The following is a 17,557-nucleotide window of genomic DNA, read 5'->3' as shown; positions in this document are numbered from 1 at the left end:
TTAGTTTTGATTGAGATTTATGGAGTAATAATTTTGAGAGTGGTGTTTTCATAAAGGGCGGAATGGTGCACTGTCCTGACTAAAAACAACATCCTTTCATATTGAGATTGTAACTCAAACACATGAAGTGAAAGTGAACAGAAAAGTTGGGACCTGGTTCTTCTTCCTTGCTTTATACTCTTGAGGAAATCCCGTTGCCTCCCAGCCTCAGTTTCCCCAGTGCTATGGGAATTGAAGTCAATGATTCCTACAGCCCACCCTGTCTCCTGCAAATGAGTTAGATTAGTCTTCAAAGCCCTGAGCCCTTCAATGGCCAGCACTGAAAATTTAAGTTCTAATTGTTGGAAAGGAAATGTTTCTAGTTCCAGGAAGAGCAAGGCTCACAGCTGCAGTTGAATACGAGAGGTGGGGGCTGCCAAACCACAGCCATGCCCAGCTCTTGCGTTCTCCAAAGGGAACCTGGCGACAAAATGGTGGCCCCAGTCAGGTAACTGTTTCAATGTAGCACGAAGAGATGTTACCTTGATTTCCACACCAGCTAAGCTCCTGAATAATTGTATTTTAAGCAAAACAGAGATAAAACAAACAGATTCACTTAGCATCTGGGAAGCCAGTTGCACCCAGGCCTGCCCCAACTGGCCTTTCTCATTGCAGGGTGTGGGAGAACACAGGGCTTTGTGGGTCCCTGGGGGCCTGCCAGTCCCGGAGCTGTTGCTCAGCTGTGGGAGGCACGCCAGTTCTCAGGTCTACTAATGAGTGGTGTGGTGTCTGGCAAGGACCCGGCCTGTGAATGAGTGTGACTAATCATGAGTCTTTTCAATAACGCTGACGGTTCATTCTTTTTTCCTCCTTTGCCTGGTCTCTGTACAGGAGCCTGCTGAAATAGGGGCAAATTAGCCTCATTCTGGAAAAGGCAGGACATGATAAAGGTCCCCCTAAAAGGTTTCCATTGCTCCATGCCTGGATGTTTTGCAGTTAGTGTAATTATCTGACTTGGGTGGGTAGACAGGGAATTTGTTGTTGTTGTTTCTGCCACTCAATAGCAGGCAGCATCTGAAGACAGTGCCCTGTTACTGTTCCATGAGCTGTTTAATAGATTTAGATTTGACACCAGCAAAGGCAGTGACATGATTTTCGGCATATACTCTAGCCCAGACTGATGAGCGGCCCATTTCCTGTTCAAAGGCTCTGTTTCATCACATAATGTTTCTGTTCTCACATGGAAATGTGGTAGACCTTAAATGCTCCAGGCTCCTTAATTGGGCAGGGGTGGGGCGAAGAGGGGATGAACCTCTCCTCAGAGTCATCTTTCTCCCTGCCACCCACTTTGTTGCTTGATAAGTTCACTGTGCTTCTAACACCAGTTAGAAGCTGAACTGTGTGTTTTCTCACTGGGAAGGTGTGTGTGGCATCTCAGGAACGTTGGTAATGCCATCTGTTGGTTAGTAGGTTGAAAGAATTTCAGGCTGCAAGGCAGGTTTTGTGGCTGTTGGACCAACACTTTTAGAAAAAAGTAGTAATCGTCTAATGGATGTGGTCCCCTCATCATGGACTAGGCCTCTGAGAATGACTCAAATACAATTTCTTAACAGAGCCAAAGCATTTGAATTTTGAGCAATATGAGCAAGTGAAAGAAAAGGACAGATTCAACAAGAGCTGGAAAACATTGAGGCGGTTTTTAACATTCCTTATTCCTTAAAATAAACACACTGTCTAGCTCAACCTTTTTTTCGCCTTTTAGTATTTAGGCCTGTATCTCCTCTCTTTCTCAGCCGCCTGGGACTACAAATAACTTCTAAGGAGGTTCAAAATGCTAACTAGAGATATTAAAGTTATATTTTCCAAATTAAAAATTGAGACATGAGTTCCAACATGCGTCAGAATATTTGCAGGAACAATAAGTGAAAGTATGAAAAATTAGAGTTTTCTTCGAACTTTCTGACCACGGATCTCCCTTTTAATTTCTGATACCTTGTATTCAGGAGGTGTCCTGGATCTTGCTTTCATGTAGGAGTTGCAGCTGGTGACTAACTGACTGAGCTCAGATCTGGCCTTTAGCCATATTTTGTACAATACATGCAATGCTTCAAAAACCAGGAAATTTCTCATAAATATCCAGATTACTAGCTTCTGTTTAAAAATCCTAGAATCTGGCAACATTGCCTTTGTAGATGAGCATGGTAACGCTTTATTAGAACGAAGTGGCTGCTGCCTTTTTACAGAATATTTTGCCAACTTGCTCTTGACTGCTTCATTCACATTTAGCCTCCTTTTCTTATTTGCATAATCTTGGCTTCTCTAGGCATTTGAATATGTGCTCACTTATTCAGTCACACAACCCACTGGTGGTCAAGGCTCCTGACCGTTCACCAACAGAGAAGGGATAGAGTTCCTTGCCTCTTGTCAAGTCATGTCTCACCTCAGAGGGCTGGTCCTCAGCACAATGTTGGTCAAAATGTGAATTCTATACCTGAGATGTTGGGAATGCCACTGCCTATGATATTTTACCTTTGCTTATTTGATCAAAGAAGATCCCCAAAGAGGGACTCATCAATGGGTGATTTGGGTCATTCTCTGATGAAATAAAATGTGAGACAAAAAAATACCTCATATATATTGTTTGTTCTATGGTTGTTAATCGTATTTGGAGCCAATTATGTAACCACAATAATCACCCTTAGAAGATAGATGGCTGAGTCAAGAAGTGGGGCTGAAAAATAGAAAAATTATTTGGTGTCCAGGTAATATAGTGATTAATTATGATATGCTGAGTAAATTGGAACTTCTTGCAGTTTTTCAAGCTGTTTCAGTGGGGAAAAAAAGTGATGAGTATATAAAAGTTAAAGATTCAGAATGAGACAAGTCCATTCCAAAGTAGGTGAGTACACATGTGAGCGTGTGTGTGTGTGTGTGTGTGTGTGTGTGTGTGTGTGAGATTGTCTTAGACAATTCTTAAATCTTCTATTTGCCTGGGAACAATATTATGAATATTTATTGTCTCTATCATTTTAATGGAAAATCACAACTCACAGATATAACTTAGATTTTTAACAAAATTTTACTGGAAAATGAAAAAGATTAACATTAATAAAGGCAGATAAAGCAGTGTTTGTGAAAATCATGTTGTCATTTAAGAGACCTGTCAGCTAGTAGTAGGTCACTGAAAACAAAAGTTAGTTTATTCACTCATTCATTCATTCACTCACAGACAATACTAAGCACTCACTCTAGGTTGAACCAAAGAAATTGTTGACATTTGAGTTTTTAAATCTATAAAAACAGAAATCTCATGTGGTTCAACATGAAACATGCTAGGTATTATGTTAGGTACTAAATATACAAAAATAAAAAACAAGAAGACAGACATGCAAACGACAGTGCAATGAAGGGTTTTAAGTGCAGTGATCCAAACATGTAGGAAGACTTGTAAGGACCTAGGGAAGAGGGAAGTCAGTTTTACTTTGGGAGTAGGATTGATGAACAGCTTCAAAATGAAGGGGATGCATAAAATGAATCCTAAAATATCCCAGTGATATTGAAACATTTTTTCATGTGATGAAGAGAGAGCGTTTGTGGGTGGGGATAGAGGTGGGGGTCAGCATTCAGGCCTCAGAGAAGAGTAAATAGACAGACAGGCATGCTGTAAGAAGCACGGATTGTGAGTTTGAGCATGGGGTCAAAGCAGTCACTGTAATTGGTAAGGGTAGACCTTACCAATTGGGCTTGGAGCCTTGATGCCCATCTTGGGAGTTTCTCCTGATTGTGTTGGAGAAGAGGAGCCATTGAAGCATTTCCAACAGGGGTAGGAACATAATCGAATTTGTCCCTTAGGAAAGACTTTCTGAAGACTAGCATGTGGGAAGAGCCAGGTTGTAGATCAGGAGACTTACAGGTACCACTGAGTTGGCCTGGACAAGAAGTCAATAAGGTAGATAAGTAAACATCACCCCTATTTTATGGCAGTGGGAGCTCTGGTAGAGATTCATAGTCTATTCCACATAGAAGAGGTCTTTTGTGATGAACATAGCAACATTTCTGGTAGGTGATGCCATCTTCTTTTTATAATTATTGGTAATATTAACTAATCTAAATTGAGGATTACTATTATAGCACTGTGTTAAGGATTTTATATGCATCTCATATTATCATCACGAAACCCTATGAAGTAGGTATCATTACAATTCTCGTATTTCAGAAGAGGAACTAAAGAACAGAGAGGTTAAGCACTATGCCCAAAGTTACACAGTTGGTAAGTGTTGGAGCCAGGATCCACACCAAGGCAAAGTAGACACAGCACTGCTTTAGTTGTGAAATAGCAGTGACAAGAACAAAGTCTTTTGACTTTGCACGTCATCCTTCTAGAGACCTATAACCAACTCAGTTTCAGTTTTGGGGTGCCAGTCTAGACCACTGATGTTGAAATAAATAGATACACACTCACACTCATGCACACATTTGCATGTGTGCTCACATGCACACTTTGGAATGAATGCACTTACCCCGTTTTGACTCCTGAATGTGTACATACTCAGGAACACAACAAAAGGCAATAAAATGTGGTACTGTTTCTCAAGCACGTTTCCTATTATTAAATGGAACTAGGATATTGCCATGACCTAAATTCCAGAGATATTACATAAAGGAGTTAGCTACCATTTTATACAGTGATAGATTCTTCTTGGAAGAACAGAAAAGGTAATTATTCATTTACATAGCCTCAGGGAACATCAGGGGAATGAAAAAAAAAAGAGAAAGGAAACTGCAGTTCAGACCCTTAAGGGCCGTCAATCACCACTTTATCATGAGCAAAATGGGACTTGATTTCCTGGGTGTTCTCAAGGCTATTATGCAGCAAACCCCTGGCTCTGTCCTTTCCAGGAAGAGTCCAGAAGCCACTCTTGCAACATGGCCTTCCTCCTGACCTCAGCAGAGCACTGATATCCAGGCCTTAGAGTATGATTCAGGCAATCCTAGGATGGAAAAGAAGAAGCAATGGGGAAGTGAAAACAATGAAGAAGAGAGCACCCTCAGGGGACTGATTCTATCACCTCTTTCTCTTCCTACTTTCTGTATTCCTGAATTTAGTCCTCAGCAGCTGTAGCATCTGTAAGAAAACCAAGACTCAATCTCTAATGAATTGAGAGGAGCTTCAAAAGAGATGTTATAGGGAAAATGTCAGAGAAAATGTGAAGAACAAAGAAATGGAGGAGTCGTGAGAACAGCCTTCTTGTCAATGGGTGTTAGTGAAAGAAAATAAGAGCATTGAGAGGAGGAATGGGGCTGTAGCTCGTGCACCGCGTCCTACCACGACAATTAAGCCAGAGCCTATTGTGTTAACAGTTCAGTCCCACAGTTTTATTTCTTTAACACAAAGTTTATTTTGTGCTTAAAGATCAGTCTAAGGTGAATCCTTTGCAAACAGCTTTTCCTACAGTGTTTCAGTGACCCAGGCTCTTTCTATATTGTGATACCATCCCCTGATGCCTCAGATTCTTCACTTCTAGCAGGAAGATAGAGGATGAAAGAGAGCTTAAAAGGTCACAGGCAGGTTTTCATGGCCAGGCCTGAGTGACACATGTCACTTCTATATACATAATTATACCCAGAACTGAGCCAGGATGGACCCACATAGATACAATGGAAGCCACTTCTTGGCCACAGCTCTACACCATAGACGGGAAGCCTGTCTTTGGTAGGTAGCTGGCATCTTTGCCACTCCTGCATACATATTGCAATATAGCTAATGAGCTTCAAAAGTCCCACTCTTCAATCACTCCCTCATTTCAAGTGATCACAAGCATGCCATGCAATTTACAGCAGAACTCTAATTTATCCCATGGGTCAAACTGAGAAAAAAATGTGTGGTTATATCAGTATTTGTGAGATAAGTTATATTTATTATAAACACCATTCTTTTTAAGCCATTAGAATTTTGAAACATTTTCTGTGAGATTCCAGATCCCTGGAAATATTACTATATTAACTATGTTCATAATTAGCATTTTTATGGTAAGTTAAAGTTTATAATATCATGGACACTTTCTTTGATTTATGTGTATTATAGACACATTAAAAAGATAGTTATGCTTGTGTCTGTGTCTGTGTGGTGTCTGAGTTTTTAAGACACTTGAAGTTAAAAAAGGATTTGCATTTCATGAATCTTCAAATGATTTTCTTTATGCCTTTAGACGTCATCTCCATAACTTGCCCAGTTGTTGTTGTTAAGCAGGTGATGAACTTCTCAGACAGAGAATACAGGGAACTGTCTCCTGCCTGCCTAGCATCTGTCATATGTGGTTAATGAGGGGCCCTCACTCAGAAGATAGTGGGAGAGGAGCTTTAACAATTCTTTACAACTCTGGAGGGTGAGGGCCCTTTATCTCATCGTTTCTGAGCATTTCAGTTCTGAACACATGAGTGGCTGTACTGAAACTCTGAGTGTAAAGGGAAGGAAAGTGATAATTTACAATCCAGGGTAAGATACTTATCCTGAAAGTAGATTAAAATGTATGTATAGCATATCTACATATCTATATATGTCAGTGTGTCTGTATCTACACTTTGTATATGTCCTGTTATTATTCTTATCAAGTATCTCTTATCCTCAAGATATACTTCTTCATGACAGGGGTTGTTGCTTCTGTTATTTTTAAAGCCTACCTCTACCACAAAGTGCACACACACACCAACGCACATGGCACTGCTTGAAAAAGCATTCCATGATTTCAAGTTGCTTTTGATGTATTCTCATTAAAGAGACAAAATATATAGGCAACCCTCCCCTTAATTTTAAACTAACATATAAGAATCAAGTCATACAGTAAGCAAGTGATATGACAGCACCAACATTTTAGGTAGCAAGCCGGAGTCAGGTTAGGGAGGGTAAGAGGGTACAATCCAAGTTGAGTTATCTTATGTTAAAGGGCCATCCTGGAAGCCACACACAAGATTTCAACTTACACCCTACTTGTCAGAACCTCGTTACAGGTCCATATCGACTGCAAGGGAACCTGGGAAGCATACATTTTGGCTGGGTGTTTTGTGACTGGGACAAAATTGGATCATTTTTAGTTAGAAAGAAGGGAGAATGAAATGTAGGCAGTCTACTCAGTCTATAGCAGAGCAAAGTTACGCCTTAGGGGCCCTTATTGGGAATGGAGGCCTAAACCAAATAGTCAGTTATAGAAAAAAAAAACACTAAACTGCATTCTCCCACTCAGAGTTGTATTATGGAAACTCCAATTCTGCTACGAGTTTTTGCTACAGCTAAGGATTCACATTGTGGTGGCAATGATGATCAGTTGGGAAACATCACATCAGCAAGCAGAGTTAAGAAGCACTAGTCTAGTGTCAAGTGAAGGTGGGAACCAAGGACAGTCTTCTGTTTATTGAAACATGTAAGAGCTTTGCCACAGAGTGACACATGGGTGATGACAGGATAGCAGCATGTCAACAACAGCAGCCAAGCTCACAAGTACCACCAGACATTCTTGTGCTTGGAAGGGTATGGGGAACATACACACAAGGGTTAGAAACCACTGACTTGAGGTGATGAAAAATGCACCCTTCTCAACCCCACTCCACTGGAAGAGGTGACTCTGCATAGCTAGGGAAGAAACAAGTAGGGTCAAGTTAAAATCAATCACAGGGCATCATGAACTAAGGAAGCTCTTTAAACTGTCCGTGGAATATTGTCAAAGTACCTAAATTTATTAGGCTGACATACCCTAATGTAGCTGAGCACAAGAAAGGCTTAGCATCTCTCCTCTCTCCCATGTCTTTCTCCTGCCTCCTAACTCCTTTGACCGACCATAGAGAGCGAGTCAGATCATTGCCTGAGTAGAATTAGGTCAGACTCAAGCTGAATATTAAGCTGACAAGGGAGTTTGGTGCCAACGTTGATTAAATGAGAAGTGAAAAGAAAGACTTACTCTGAATCCAAATATGGGAATTTAAAAGGGAAAAGACTAATATTAGACTGCTTAAGAATTAGTACAGAAAGAGTTTATTATTAGAAAATCGGGGAGCTGTCAATACTTTATTGTATTGATATATTGTATATATTTATACATAGTATATACTCAAGCTTTAGCTGTTAGGATAAAAATTGTTAATTTGTTATATGGAAAGTCTCAAAAAACTGTACATATTACTACTCTTAAAATACATGTCATTGCAAACATTATTGTAGAACCATTTTTAAAGAATTTTCTAAGTGCCATTATTCTATCCCAGAAATATAAGAGCAACTCTCTGTCATAAAGAGGAAAGCTTCTGACAGTCTTGCCTCTGCACAGAAATGACAATCTCATTAATGATGCTAAGTTTATATTGTAAATATATTATCACCACTCTCACACCAACTGCTTATGTTAAAAAAATTACTAATTAGCTTCAGCAAATGCATTATAAAAAGGGAGCTAATTTTAACTATTTCCCTCATCCCTATTTTAGAAAAAAAAATTGAGTGATTCAGAGAAATCTGTTACCTGGAGGAATATAGAATTGTTTAAAGATCTTGGATCAGAGTTTTTAAGAATCTCATGAAAATGGTAGCTCAGGTAAGTACAAGAGGTGAATTGCAGCCTGAAGCTTGTATCTTGCTTCCCAAAATTTAATGATAAAAAGTAAATCTATGGAACTGATTTTACCCTTGTTCCTAATTTATCTCTAACATGTTTTACAAGATGCTGTCTGCACACCCATCCTACTCTCTCTGACAGCAGCAGGTTCAACTCCTTCTAGATTTCTCCCTCTCTTCCTCCCAGGATGCCTGTTTTTCAGCCTTATACAGACATCAGGTTCTGTAGAAGAATCACCCACCCTCACTCTCTTTAGATGTACCCTCCTTTGACTTTGCAGCCTCCCTATTCAGCCTATACCCCAAGATGGAACTTTCTCACCAGCCTCTCCTTCAGACCCTCTTCTTCCTTGTGCATCTATCTGCCACTTTCTAGCAAAACACAGACCCAGAATCAATCAACCATCCATTTTCTCTACTTTTGCAGGACTGACAGATACTGCTGGAGAAAATGGCACATTTTTGTGTATTGATTCTACTGCAAATTTGTGGTTTATAATGTCAGTTGTTATCCTAACACTGAGCAGAAATCATATCTGTTCCCCAAGAGCTTTTATCCTTCAATATGGTGGGGCTAAACTTTACCATTCCCCGTGCCCAGCAGCAACCTGGCTCTGGCCCTAGTATTGCTTGGACACAGTTCCTGCCAAGCCTGACATTACCTTCTTTTTGCTGAGTCCATATTACACAGCCATGAGTGGGGATTCTAGGGCTGGACAACTGGGCCTCAAATCTGACCCTGCCACTTGTCAGCTGTGTCATTTTGGCAAGTTCCTTTACTCTGAAGTCTCTATTTGTCACCTATAAAACAGATATTAAAAGGGAAGAATGCAAAGAATTAAGTGAATAATATGGATATAATTTAAAATTCCAGTTTAATAAACTTTATTTTAATTGGATTACTCTATTTTCTAACACTAAATTTAGCTACTGATATACTGAGTTCAAAATTCCCATCTTAATATTTGTTTTTTATTTGTCCCACCTGTGAAAAAAAATTCTTTTTTTTTTTTTACTCTGTTCTTGCCTTCTTTTGGATTAATCAAGTATTTTTTTATTATGTATATTTTTCCTATCATCATGAGTAATATTATTTTTGTTGGGATTAGAGTACTCTCATAAACTATGAGATTGAGGATTTCCTTCAGGGAAACTGACAAGGGTGAAATTTTTGATCTGGGCAGCATGCTACCATTTTTGAAAATTTATTGAGCACCTACTCTATACCACACTTTGTTCAAAGCTCTGGGAATTGACCAGGGAGTAAAAACAGGCAAATGATTGGCCCTCATGTAGTTTATAGCCTAAAGGGAAAAGAGCATGAATTCTGAGCACAGGCAGTCCTGGGTTTAGAAACTTGCATTGTCACTAACTAGTTTTGTGACCCTGGACAACTGTCTTCGCACAGTTTCTTCAACTGTAAAGATTGGAATGATACTTTCTTAGGAGGGTTATTATGAGGACTAGAAATAATGTATAGAAAGCTTTGACATAGTTGGGGGCACATAGGAGGTAATAAATTGCACTATAATTAATTATTATTATCGCAATCATCGAACTCTAACCATCTGAACATTTTGTTACAAACTAGCATTATTAAATAGATGCCAAATGGAGACCATTACTGGCACTCTCTCTCTGCCTACACAATAAAGCTGTAATATATATATATATATATATATATATATATATATATATATCTTAAATGTTTGTATTTTTCTGCAGTCTGATTCTCAATTTTGTACATGAGTTTTCAATAATAATAGAATTTGGAATAATAGCAACCATGTGCTATATATGGTGACATTTACCATCTTTCTTGTGAAGGCAGATATTCAAAGTTAGTGTCATATTACATCTGGTGATTATCATTAACTACTAAGTTTAATGTTCATGCAAAAAGGATATGTTAGGAAATCAGGATCGTGACTTAAAATAGTACTTCCTACAAGTATATCTACATGGAACTGCATAATTAATTAACATGAAATCTTTTTAAATTCCCTGGGTTGTGACTACAATTTTTCAGATTGGAACTACTAGAAATTCAAACTCTTTATAACTATTCTCATGTCAAAGTTATTGTTGGCATTTTATATGTTTATTACTTATTTGATTTCACCTAGACACCATGGACTGAATGTCTCATGCTGTTCAATTAAATGTGCTTTTGGTTTTACCTGCCAGGAAAGCACGATTTAACGGAAAAAAAAAATTGACTAATTGTATTGCCAGGAGAGGTTATTAGCAGAGATTCTGAAACTTAACTGTGTCTAAGTATCACTTGGGAGGGAGCAGAAAGTGAAGGAGGGTGTGTTTGGGGTAAGGGTAGGGATTTTTATTCATGCAGATTCCTGGGCTCCAATCCCTGAGACTCCAATTGGCAGGTTGGCCTTGAATAATCTCTTAATCTAAAGAGGGGCACTCAGTGGGGATCTTTCACTTCCTGTGCTAGTGCCCAGAAATCAAATCTGCAAGTAGGGTGTCTGATAAATTACTGTACTTCAAAGCTCTTATAGTTCTCTTGTGGTCATTCCAACCTGGTAAAGTTTAGAGCTTTACCTTGACCTGACTTAATCTTTTTATAAATATTTATTTATAAAGAAATTATATGAGCCAGATTTCTTGAATTGAAAATTAAGGCATACAAACTGACAATTTTAAGTATAATTTCAAGGAAAATGTAAAATTAAATATAATTAATCAATGACTGGCGAAACTAGAATTCAAATCGATTCAACTACAAAACTATTTATTGAAGTCATATTGAGGGCCAGCCAATTCAGTAGGCCTGGTGTAGAGAAATCTATGAGACGTCAAGCAGTTCAACATCATACAAGCAAAACACATAAACAGAAACTAATAATATTTTATGCATTAAGGCATGGAGAAATATATCATGGGAACAATCATGAAGAAACACTTAATTATACCTGATGTCCAAGAAATAAGTGATATTTAAGTGGATTCTGAAAACCAAGTAGAAATTGATTGAGTAGAGAAGGAAGAAGGGCTATCTAAGCAGCAGGAAAAGCATGTGTTAACATGTGGCCAGGCTTTTGGGGTTTTCAGGGTGACTGGAGTGTTGACACAGACTGAGCAAATGTGCTGAGACAGTTATGAGGGGCCTTGCATTTGTGCTAAGGAATTGGGATGTTGTCCTATAGGGAGAAGGGTACAGAGGCTATTAAGTAGAAGGATGACATGATCAGATCTGCGTTTTAGAAATACAACTCTTAGCTATGTACAAAACCAAAATGGGCCATGCTCTCTCTTGACTCTGGACCTTTGCATGTGCAGTCCCCTCTGCTAGCATGCCTTTCTCCCACCAGTGGTCCTGGTTTGTGCTTCCCAACCTGTTTTATGCCATGTCCTAAAGCACCTAGTTGGGTGCTGTGGCCTACTTAACTCCTGCTTATCTCCAGGTTTCAGCTTTAGATATTTGTTTGTCTAGAAATTCTTTCCTGAAAACCCCACGACACCCACAAAATGGGTCAAGTGCACTTGACATGTGCTCCCCAAATGCCCTGTGATTACCCAAATTAGAACCTATGTCAGATGGTATCAAAATGCCCTGTCTTTTTCAATAGACTGAAAACTTCAAGCCAGGGAATGCATCGTGTTTATTTTGTATAGATAGTACCTGCCACTTCTCTTGTTTGGCTCATAGTAGATGTTTTATGTCTCCTTTGAATTAATTTATTTAAAAATGAGAAAATAAGACATTCTTTTTGGCCTGAGCCGGACTGAGGTGCATATGCATAGTATAGACTTGAGTCACAGACTTGAGTCAGACTTTGGGCTCTAATCCTGTTCTGCTATTCACCACTGTGTAATTTTAGGGAAATTTATGTTCTCTGTGTTTCTTGTTTTCTTGTTTCTCCTGTGAGGTTAATACCAGTACCTACTTCATGTGGTGGTTGTGAGCCGTCCACAGAATAATGTATGGAATGGATTCTTTTCAATGTCTGGCACTTATCAAATGCTCAAGAAAAGCCCGCAGGACACACACACAGAAGCTCAACTGGCTGATGGAAAAAGAGACTACTCTTTACATCACTGGCACACAATACCCAAGGATCAGGTTGGGAACCTGTGTTTTTAAAAAAGTACATGTATCTTTATTTTTTTTCCTTTCAAAAGTAATGTTTGCTTACTTTATAACACCTAAATGATACAGACATATATAAAATGAAAAGTGAAAATTCTCTTAATCTTATAATCTAGCCCTACCCAGAGAGAAACAGTTTTTACATATGCATAACCCTTTTCAGGTATAGATAGAGATAGAGATGACATAGATACAGATATAGGTGTGGATTAATGGAAGGATTGATGGCCAGATAAGTGATAAAAGAAGTTTATTCAAATGTTAGTGGAAACCTATATAATTTTGCTAACCAATGTCACCTCAATAAATTTGATTAAAAAAAAGTTAGTGGTAGAATCTAAGTGATGGGTATGCAAGTGTTCACTATAAAGTTCTTTTAACTTTGTTATTTGGTTGAGCTTTTTCATAATAAAATATTGAAAAAAATAACATGGGCATCCACAGGTGAACATTTCTATAACATACAGTAAGTGGGAAAGAGCTGGTCACAGAATATCATGTCTGATGTGATGCCAGTTTGTTAAACAGATATTTATATTTATAATATTAATTTAATGTTATTACATTAGTAATGACAAATGTAGACATAGATAAGATTTTAGATATAGAGCTATCTTTATGTCTGCATCATATCCCCTATCTATATCCTTGTGAATGCCTATATCTGGAACATGAGATACAGCTTTTACATATGGGCCTAGAAAAGATAAAAGTGAAAAAGATAAAAATAATATCTATATCATACAAATGCTAACCAAAAAAAATTGGTATAGCTGTAATTATATAAAAAAAGTAGACTTTCAGGTAAAAAGCACTACTAGAAACAAAACATTTCACAATGATAAAATAGTCAATTCATCAAGAATATATAATAATCTAGGTTTATATGTTTTTAATAACATAGCTTCAAACTATAAAAGGAAAAATCAACAGAATTAAAAGGAGAAATAGACAATGCTGTAACCAGAAGTGTAGATTCTAACTAACAGACAAAACATAAATAAAATATAGAAGATTTGTTAATTATGATTAACAGACTGGATCCAAGGTCTGAAAAAAAAATTTACTGAAATAGACTATATGCTGGGCCATAATACTTTCTCAAGAAACTTTAAACAATTAAAGTCATTCAGAGGTTTTATGCCCTCTGACTATACTGAAATTAGGGTAGAAATATATAAAAAAAAAGAAAGTGATAAAACTGGAACAAACAAATGGTAATTAGAAAATATTTTGAACTGAATGATAATGAGAATATTATATATCAAAACTCATACTATGCAGTTGAAGCCATTCTTAGAGAGACATTTATGCTTTCAAATATATAAAGTATAAAAGAAAGGGCTGAAAAATCAATGACCTATGTATCCATCTCAGAAAGTTAGAGATACTATTGACAAATAAAGTAAAAAGAAGGAAATAATAAGGGTATCAACAGAAATCAATGAATTAGAAAGCAAATATATAATATACAATAAAGTTATCAAAGCTAATATCTTAAAAAAGGTTTTTAAACTAAGAAAATGTGTAAACCCCAGCAAGACTGATCAAGAAGAATAAGAGAGGGCATAAATTATTCTTATCAGGGAGTGAAGAAGAGAGCTTTCCTACAGATCTTAACAGACATTAAAATGATGAGAAAATATAAACATCTTTATGCAAACCAACTTAAATTTTATATGAAACATTAATTCCTAGAGAAACACAACTTGCCTAAATTATTAGAAATAGAAAATTTTAAATCCCTGAAAAATTCAATATCTATTTAAGAAATCAAATCTTAATATGGTAGCAATAATAGGGATGATATTTGGAGAACCTCTTAGACCCTGGCTTTAATTTTTTTTACATTGTGAGATTTTTTTATTAGCCTAATGCCTGGATTCTCTCCCCATCTCTTATTTATTCCTCCTGACAGGAGAAAGGATTACCTACCAGATGGAAGGGTTGAGGATGGTAACTAGGCACGCTCAGTTTAGTCTTCCCTTCCCTTTATTTGGCTCTGACTTCCTGCTGGGAGAAAGACTTCTGGTGTGCTCCTGCAGGTAATAACCTGCTTGCTTTTCCTGAGAGGCATGCAGTTGTCCAGGGACTTCGAGTGGAAAGCAAATTGTCTTTTGGGACAAAATGTTAGCAAGGCTGCAGATCTGAAGACATTTTCTATGACTGACTTTATCAATAATAAAAGTAATATTTAGAGCTTCATTGGCCTTACTCCTGTGTTTATCTCTCAGTTCTTTTCCATCCTGGAAAAGAAAAAAGAAGCATTATTTACTGGTCTTTAAAACTTTCAACAAATAAATGGCTCTACTTCCTCATCTGTAAAATGAGGTAATAATAGTATTAAATGAATTAATATGTGCAAAATATTTAGAACCTTGCTGGCAAATAATAAGTACTCAATAAATATTAGTTTTCAGTTTTTGTTTTTTACTCTAATACTTACTGTATGCCAGAACTGGGCTAAATGCTTTACCTTGCATTATGTTGTATAGTATTTATAAGAAATCTATGAGGCAGGCACTATGATTAATTACTTTTATGTCAGTTGAGGAAGCTGAAATTTGGGCAAGTTAGGTAACTTTTTCAAAGGTCACACACTTTATGAGGTCTCACTTCAGAGTTCACAGCCCTCTCTTGCAAATGCAAGCCATTGGTAATAAATGGGTGAAATAAAAGAGAGCATACAGTTCATGACGAATTTGTCACTGTTACTGGAGGGAGAAGACATTAAGAGTTCAGGTCCTACTGATGGTCAATTGAGAGCATCAAGTCCCGAGAAAATGATAATACGTTTGTTAGGATATTCAAAAGGACCCAGGTTAACAGTAGTAAAATTCAAAGCAGTATTACGTATTTGTGGAACTCCAAGCATGTTCAGAGCATTCACGAACAATTTAAATATCCCACCATTAAAACTGAAAGATTTGAGTCTTTTCAAATATCATTACCTCAGCTTTGGACCTCCAACTCCAGTTCTCTTTGGTGTTTTACCTTCTTCATGAGAAAGTCTGCAGGGACCCTGGCCCCCATCATTTCTATGCACATTGTTAGATCACTCTACTCTTACAAATGGTTCAAAAGCACTCCACCTTTTCTCCCCTCTCCCACTGGACTGGGTAGCCCTTACCTTCTTTCTCTTCAGCATTAACAGCCTTGCAAACAGGCTTACCACACAAGCTTTTCCTAATCAGTACTGAAAAGAAGAAGGAAAGGCCTTTTGGGAAAGAATCTATGATATCTGAAACAGATCTTGGATCAGTGTTTGGTAAAGAAAACATAATTTTTTAAGACAAAACATGCAGGTCCCTTAAGCAGATGTGAGTCTTCCTGATAACCATGCAGGTATGTTTGCAAAACCTTTACAACCCGAACCTGGGCCAGAAATTAGAGGAGGAAAAAACATGTTTCTTGCACTTTAGCGACAGATTATATGTGATGAGGGATTTTCAAGACTACATTAATTTCTGTAGCCACAATTGTATACTACTGAGGGAGGGGGGTGTTAAGCATCAAATTTCAAAGTACTATTCAAATAAAGCCAAGATGTCCAAATATCTGGAGTTAATGAATTAACCAATATTCACAACATGTGACCAAAACTGGAAACACTTCACAGGTTTTAAAGTATTATATTTGTGTGAAGTCTTGTTTTTAATGACTGATTTGTTATGTCTTTGGAAAAGTACAAATCTATTCTCAGGGACTTCAGTTTCCTCATCTGCAATGAGGACTCAATAAAGCACACTAGCATGTAAAAAGGACTTTATGTAATGCCTATTTTTGACTGTGACTTCCTTGGATATGGAAGCTATAAAATCACGACTATCAGAGCTGGATTTTCCTTATGTCTGAGCTACCCCCACAGGATTAAGTAAAACACTTTTCAAAAGTACCATTAACTCTGCTGAATTGTTACTGCCTTGTATTTATATGGTACCCAAGTGTCTTTTAAGTGTTAACACAACTTCCTCAAAACTGTCGCCCTGGGTCCCAAGGATTAAAAAAGACATTTGGAAGGTAAGATCTACTCATTATTTTAACATTTTCTTTATAGGGCATATTCAGTTAGGCCACCTCAGAGTTTCCATTTTATAAAAATGCCCCTTCCCAATAAAAAAGGATATTTATGAAGCTTGTTCTGACATCTCCAAAGTTAAAGTAATTAAAAAAAATTGTTTAAATTGCCAAGTTGAAGTTAATGTTCCCTTTTCAATAAGAAATAATATTTTTATGAAGCTTGTTCTGACACTTTTAATATTAAAACACTTTTAAGCCTGCCTTTCTGAAATTAAGAGAATGATTGAGGGGCTCTGTGTGTGCCTGTGTGTGACATCTCTGTGTGAGGTCTTGGAAGAGCACACACATACTCCTGGTTTTTTGGTTGGCTTTGTTGTTGTTCCCCCGCCAACCCTTATTTCCTTCCTTATACAGAAATGTTACCCAAAATTCAGGGTTTATGCCCTTTCCTCTTTTTTTTTTTTTAAAGATTTTATTGGGGAATTGGGGGAGGGGAACAGCGTTGGGGAATCAGGGAAGGGGAATAGACAAGTTGCTGTCCTTTTGTTCTTCAGTCTAGTTGTGGAGGATGTCGCTTCACTGGCCCATGTTGGTATTGTCATTGTGCTCTTCCTGGATGAGGCAGTTGCTTGCCGGCTATTGGATGGTCACTCACGGCAGCTAACGGCAGCCTACTGCAGCAGGAGCTGCAGCCTACCCTGTCACCAGAGACCCACGGCAGCCCAGCTTCAGATCAAGCTGTTGTTCAGTATCTTAGCTGTAGAGGGTGCAGCGTCACTGGCCCTCATGTGGGACATGTGGGATCCGAACCGGGGCCCTGCTGCTCAGCGCTGGCCTCCCAAGCC

Source organism: Hipposideros armiger, unplaced genomic scaffold (genome assembly GCF_001890085.2).
Source record: "Hipposideros armiger isolate ML-2016 unplaced genomic scaffold, ASM189008v1 scaffold_165, whole genome shotgun sequence".
Lineage (NCBI taxonomy): Eukaryota > Metazoa > Chordata > Mammalia > Chiroptera > Hipposideridae > Hipposideros > Hipposideros armiger.
Note: the sequence above shows the minus strand (reverse complement) of the source record.